The sequence below is a fragment of the Palaemon carinicauda genome, chromosome 1 (genome assembly GCF_036898095.1).
Source record: "Palaemon carinicauda isolate YSFRI2023 chromosome 1, ASM3689809v2, whole genome shotgun sequence".
NCBI lineage: Eukaryota > Metazoa > Arthropoda > Malacostraca > Decapoda > Palaemonidae > Palaemon > Palaemon carinicauda.
In genome coordinates this window covers 244,337,029-244,344,703 of record NC_090725.1, presented here as the reverse complement: position 1 = coordinate 244,344,703, position 7,675 = coordinate 244,337,029, and positions in this window count along the sequence as shown.

Genomic DNA, 7,675 nt, shown 5'->3' with positions numbered 1-7,675 from the left:
TAACTAGGAGTGTAGGACTGGGTAGAAAGAATTACTGTACATACAGTTGTGATGGGTGACAGGAAAGCACATACAGTACTACAAAATTGAACATCATAAGTTCCACCCATTCAAGTGCCAGATGAGAATGATCATTCCAGTCTGGTCACAGCAGGTAAATTTTGATTTAATACTGCACAGTATAGTTATACAGAACGGAACCATGGGAAGTTCTGAATGCTAAGGCTCATCAGATATAGGAAAAAAATCTTTTGAAACATGCACAAAGAACTACCTGAATGAGTCAGATGTTAACATCCAAATAAGGTATTTAATAAGACAACAAATTTTTACCCCATATATGAAAATGAGTCGGCAGCAACAGCTGAAGAACAGACAGGAGAAACCATGCATAATCTAATGAAAACAACAATTAAACAACTAGGCTTTTATCTGTAGAAAAAAAAACGAAAACACTATTTCTAATGATAATTTGTATTTTTTCAGCTATCCAACCAAGAATCATTTATTGTTTACTTCTCAAAGCATACCCTGACCAGAATTAAAGCGAGTGATCAGCCACAAGCAACATCACCCAACCTACTCAGTACGAGGGAGGGTGAAGCATCCATACCCTCGATAATTTTGACTTTGTTACCAATTATAAAATTTATCTATCATATATTGTATTGGTTATTTACTATTCCCTATTTTCTTTGGTTATAGAGGCTACTTTCCATGTTGGAGCCCTTGGGCTTGTAGCATTCTGCTTTTTCAACCAGGGTTGTAGCTTGGCAGGTAACATTCTCTTAGGAACAGATTAACCACCAAAAACCTTATTAACAAACAAGACGACAAATTTCTGTGCAATTTGAGAAACGAAAAAATGTTTCTTAGAAGTGAATTGATTGTTGACAAACTACTGTCCTTGACCTTATATACTTACAATCATAACCCGAGTTTCATCAAATTTCAATTGCTAGACTTTAGGGATTCAGGTACATCCGGTCTACAGTACATTCAGATGGAATTGATGCAAAGATAGTGAAATAATCTGGATATGTACCACTATTTTTCCAGCCTAATTCAAATATGGCATGTAAATAGAATGAAAAGAAATGGTCCAGGCACATTAGACCTAACAAACCAGATACCAATATTACATTCATTCCAAGAGTGACTATGGTACCAATCATCACATCCTCTTTGCAATCTATTACAGTACATACAAATTTAATAATTATGCTAAGAAAATACCTACCTACTCTATCTGTTTTGGCTGGAAATGAGGGCCTTACTTTTAACACTCAAAAGAGGTACTAAAATTAAGGCCAATCATACTACAGTTCATTTTAAGGGCATCACACGCTCCAAGGTCTTTACAAAAGTCCAACTGGGGACCATAGATTACTTTCAGCATAGCTATCTATATACATTATTTAAACCTATAACAAGAGTTATAAAAACCGGGCAGCAACCAGCAAGCTTAGAATTACTACAAACACATTCATATTCTTGGAGTTATTCTCCATTGACAATTTACTTTCGAGAAAATAGTTTTCTTAACAAAATAACACATGGTTTTTCTGAAGACCTTAACTGTTGCCAAATTTCTTTTTTAATTGAAATTAAAGACAACCATTCTAGATCTTGGGTAAAAGTTGGATTAAACTTCCTTAACAGCAAATTTGATACCTGTCTTTGTAACAACCAAAGTTTCCCGTTAGGTTTCAATCGCCCATTGCATTCAACCATTCCAAGCCTAACCCTTCCCGTAAAACATTTGCAGCCTTGTCTTTAACTAGACAAGGCTCTGCAATACAAGAAGCTTTACCTTCCTCTCCTAGAAACTTTTGTAGTTAGAACTTTTTTAGCATTATTTCTTAACACTTTCCACTACATTAACCTTACAAAACCCGCTGAACTAAATTATGAAAAACCTCATAAATATATACCCGTTGAGATACTACTGCTGGGTCCTTTGACTGATCAGACAATAGTACATTGGATACCTCTGGTTGTGGTTCATTTTCGCTTTGCCTACACCATACAAAATATTCTACCCTATCCTTTCCACATTCTCCTCTGACCTAATACACTGGACAACACTGAGATTACCCAAAAAATTCTTTGTTCAAAAAGTTGACTACTGCACTGGAACTGTCCAGTGGCTACTTTCCTCTTGGTAAGGGTAGAGGACACTAGCTTTGGAAAACAGCTTTTCCAGGACACTAAAAAATGAACCAGATTTTCTCTAGTCTTGGGTAGTGCTATAGCTAATACAACAGTCCTTGGCTGTTTTGGGGTAGCTTTCTCTTGCTTGAGGTTACATTCGGCCACAGTAGTCTTATTTCTCTTCTTGTTTTCTTTAATTTTTCATGGCTCATATACAAGTTCTAATTTAATGCTACTATTCCTAAAATATTTTATTCCAATAGTTTATCATTTACCTTGTACAGTAGTCAATTCACGTTAGTTCCTTTCGTCAATGGGTTATTTTTCCCTTTTGGACACACTGGGCTTATAGTATCTTGCTTTTCCAACTAGGGTTGTAGCTTAGCTTGTAATAATATATAGATCCATATGGTTGAAAAATGAGCATACAATAGAAAGGTAAACAACCTCACTGACGTTTATGCAGGGAAAAAACCCTATGGCACTAGCAAAACCAATTTCTGTAAACTTTACTGTATGACATCACTTAATTTTTTGCTCTTCCTCCAAATAAATTACATGTAACCTGTATCCAATTATGGAAAAAAAAAAAAAGGGGGTGGGGTGGGAGTGTGACAAGATTATTACCCGTGGACTTAAATATCTAGTATCTAAGTTCATGTAAAATCATTCCATGAATTTCCCTTGCAGGTCTCCTTAGGTAGTGTTCTTTAATTTGTTTAATTCAGCTTGCTGCTCACCAGGGAAATATTATTTCATGTTTACTTCCGACCTCAATGGACGAACGTAGTAACTGAGCATAAACATTTGTCACTAGTGCCTGATGAACAAGTAGAGACCATAGGGTTAAACCCACTTAGGCACTTTGGTTTTTACACTTCTGATGTCACCATACCATGGATTTTTGGAGTTCTGATAAACCCAGTATATCATACAAGGTTAAAAATTTTTGCAATTTTTCTTTTTTTTTTGTAGCCTGTGTTGTCCAACATTACTTTACCTTCATCACCACATCTTTTTACCTTACATTACTTTACCTTCATCACCACATCTTTTTACCTTGAACTTTTAGGTTCCAGTGAATGCTTTTTCCGTTGCGTCTAAATGAAGAATGGACTTCATTAGAGCTTACCTTCGGACAGTGCCCTCTACTGGTCAGAACTACAAATTTAAATACCATAATGATATTCACTTGGATACCTTCTATCTTTTAGCAATATCATCTCAAACTATAAAGTGACATGTAAATAGCCTAAGGAGAAAACCTGAATGAGTTTGTAGGCTTCCAAAGCCAAAAACACTACTACAACAACAATTTTGAGCATTGAACTGTGTAAACAAAGAATTTTTGTCCTTATACATTCATAGCTTCCTGAATTTCTATACAGAACACTTTACGGTCAGCTCGGGAAACATCTGACCAATAACTAATGGTTAGGTGACATGACAACGAAATTTGCAAAATACAAAATCCTGAAAATTTTATGTAAAGTGATTTGTATTTTACCTAGCTATACAAACCTAAGTCATTTTTGTGGAGAAAGTCTTTAGCATGAGCTGGATGACTGTTAAAAATAGTTAACAGCAGGTGGGAGTAAGGGTGAGGAGCCTTGCCACCCATACCTGTAGGACTCTTCACATATGACCTTTTCGGCTTAGGACAGAGGGGTGGTTGAGAAGGGAAATTTTATATCAGATTTGTAAAACTATGAAAAATACAATTTGCTTACAAAAATTTGATTTGTTCCTACACAAAATATAAACAATAATACTTTCTGCCAGGAGACACTGGTTACTGGGTCAGCAGTCCCCATACAAACAAACTGGAAGATTCTTTATCTTCCAGGGAACATGTCGAACTACCTTGTCCGGTACAGCAGCAAAGGAGATACTCCAGCAACCTCCTCTCACTAAGATGAATAGATTAACAGGACCAGGTCTGTATAAACAGGTTGGAACGGGGTAAATGGAGGGATCACTTTTCAAGAGGGGGAACTTAGTCCAGAATAATATACCTGGTATATGACCTAAGGGGTTGGTATACAATCCTCAATTTCGGCCCCATCACCTAGGGAGAATGGAGAACTTTACGATCTAAAGAAAGGAGCTCGATGTGTAGTTCACCCGCGTAAGTTAGATCCTGGGAATAAAGTTTTGTCCCCAAGATAAAGGGCAGCAAAAGATGAAGACAACCCAGTTAGTCCTCCATCTATACTGTACAGTATATTACCAAAGACAAGATGCTTTCCGTCCCGTAGGAAACTGAGCTAGTTACACCACTACTTGTGCTACCACAAGACAAAGTGCTAAGGGGTCCAGGGTCCTGTGGGTAACTCTAAGGTAAGGACTGACTGATGGTCTGTAGTATACATACTCCACCCTTCGCTCATTGGAAGATTACTCTTGAAGACCAGGGTGGGGCTTAGCCCTGACTTTGAGTTCTGGTAATACCTGGAACATGACCCTCCCAGCAGTCGAGATGTATGCATTACGAATAGACTTGCAGTTAGAAAGTAATTTTCTAGAAACCTTTCTTAGTTCTGCACATGCTAAGACAGCAAGTGCATGCGCAGATTGGCTGGACCTTGTGTGCGGGCAGGGACTCTTGACATTCATTCATAGCCCAAAAGGGTGCAAGACTCGACCGGTGTGGACAGGGTCTAGCCCAAGAGAATTTTAGCTCGAGAGTATTGCTACGCCAAGAGCAATCTCAATTTTCAAAGCTACTAGAGAATCAGTTCACCCAAGAGGACACACAAACACAACAGGCACTCGAAAAGGACTTACAGGTAATCGGCCCTGAGAGCAAAATTGTAGGCAGGGAGGTGCAGCTGCTCAGCACCAAGAGCAAGACTGTTAGGAAGACCAGGAAACCAGGCGCACACTGGAATAGAAAGGAAGAGTTTTAGCAGTAGAGAAAATAGTTATAGCGGCAAGTCCCAGGGAGTAGGAGAGACTGGAAGAGGGAGGGATCTTTAATTGTCGAGAAAAAGTTCAAAGTATAGATGCTTATCCTTGCTCAAGAGGGGGGGGGGGAGAGAAAGGAGCGAGTATGAACAATGGAGCAGATTATAGCTACACGCTAGAGAATCCAGGGATAAGCTTCTCAAGGGGCAAGGACTCAGCTTGGGAGAAGAAGGTGGAGACTGAAGGGGAAGGAGGAATCTGGCTAGGATTAGGAATAGGATTGGTGACAGGGGTAAGAGTATCAGTGGATGGACGACATGGAGGTCTGGAACGTGTAGCCCTTTGGGGCGTTTGGTGGCTGCTGCTCTAACAGCAGGTGAGATGGTCTGTAATGCTGCTAATCTCTTGAATAGCTCCGGACGACACCTGTTCCAGGCATCGAGCACAGTTGGGGAACTTTGTATTGTGTGCGTCAATGCATACTGGAGTTGCATGTCAGCGGCTACAGACTCACAGACCGTAGGGGCCCTGCAGTCCTTGTGATGGCTGAATCGTTGGCAGTTGAAACAATCACTTTCAAAGTCCTTTATAAGAAGGCTCCCCATAGTCCGAGGTCCAGTGATTGTGCAGGCGCCAAGCACTGCCAAACTGTAGGAAGAACGCCCAAGCAAAGGTAACTCCTTTGAAAAGAGGTGTCCCTTTCCATCAAAAGACTACACTAAAGAGTGATCGATAGCCTTGACGGCCACAATTGAGGAGCTTCTCCCAGCCAGGAATCATATAAAATCTATAATGTGATCTGCTCCCTGTCTAACCATATGGAACACAGGACAAAGCCAGAATTCTTTGTATTGACCACAGACCTTACCTTGGCGGGTAAGTGTGCCTGGTAGACCTTTCCTCATGCTCAGAATGTGACTGATTTACAACCCCAGCAAAGAATGTCTTCCCAAAAAGCACCTATGGTACTTCATCGGTTTCAGAGCTGGTCGTAAGCCCGTATGATGTTTTTAATCCAACCACCCATCTCATGGTTCCTAATTCTCCTGTCTCCTTTGCACAAGGATATGGATATCCCTATACCAATAGTGGGAGAACGGCAGTACTAAAAAAAAACGGACTGATGTATGGGTACTGAAAGTGTTAGTCCTTCAGACTGACGGAAAGCAAGATCTATTATTGATAGAATTCTTTGAGCGATCCCCTTCAACATCCTTCTACGTCTATACACATAGCCAAATGTCTCCGGCATGTTGCAAGGAAGAACGAATATATCAGCAAAGGAAGCGAGTGGGGAATACTGCAATGCATATCCCCGTTCTCCCTTCATCCACCGGCCAACTGCCTGTAAGTTGTCAGCAGTTCTGTTAGGGATTACAAAAAAAGGCCAGGTCTTCTGTGCAAACCAAACACCTTAAAAGTTCAGAGGTGATACAACCACTTCGGAGTTAAACTCCTCTGGGATTGGGGTCCCTAGGCAGTCCAAGGAATGTTCCCGACCCTTAAGACACGTAATGCCCCGATGGCGAGAACCCCTCCAAGGGTAGAGCCCAGAATCCTTCTTCAACAGTTGCACCATGTAATGTGAACAGCATAAATCAAGTACTTTACCTTCTGCAACCGACTTGCAACATTTTACTCAAATTAAAACTATTAAGTTGCTGATGAAGACCCGAGCCAGAGGCCTGGCCACCGAGGACATAAATATGAAACTTTAACCAGTCCTGCTCGGCTACCAGGGTAGATGGGGACAAAAAAGACCTGCCTATCCACCCACACCAATTCTTTCTCTCAAGACAAGGGTTATAGTATTTATGCTTGGATTAAAATCAAATTTGCTACACATCACGTATGTGACAATAAAGCTTCCCACTAATTTGTATTACTATAGCTTTTCAATTTTTTGTTACAAAAATTTTCTGAACATGTCCATGTGCCTGGCAAAGTCGCGTAATAATGACAACGAACACCGGGAATGCGTCCCAGAAGAGTTTCATCATAATTAGAGAATGAAAATATTTACTGATTTTCATCTTATAACCATCAGCTTGCTCCCCCCACCCCCAAGTCATGAGACTTTGATAGATAAGGGTAGGGGCCCTGCTCCCACCTTTCGTTAACTACCTAGTTAACCATCGCTCACACCGAACTCTCTCTCTACATCAAGATGATGGTTTGTATTTCACGTTAAGAACAAAAAACATAAAACAGGCCCAATAAAGCCTTCAAGTCATGATATTTAAAAGCCTTTGAGTCACGTATTTGAGAAATTATACACAGCAGATATATGTACAGTACAGAAACTAACGAAGATAACTGTACAATCACTGCTCTACAAAAATTACTTATGTTACAGACTTATATTCTAAGAAGTTTTAGTAGCAACTTATTATTAACTATTATTTTTGTATAAACAAACTATCTTCCCTCTTAATAATATAATAATCAATATTTTTCCTCAGTACAGCACAAAGGTTATTGCTGTACTAAAAATTGCACTCTAAGACCTGAGTTTATTAAGAAAGAAGTTCCTGAAAGTAAATCAAGACGACCCAATAGGTGTGGGAACATGTGAAAACCTATCAAAGTATACTTTTTGGTCAGTTTATGCTAA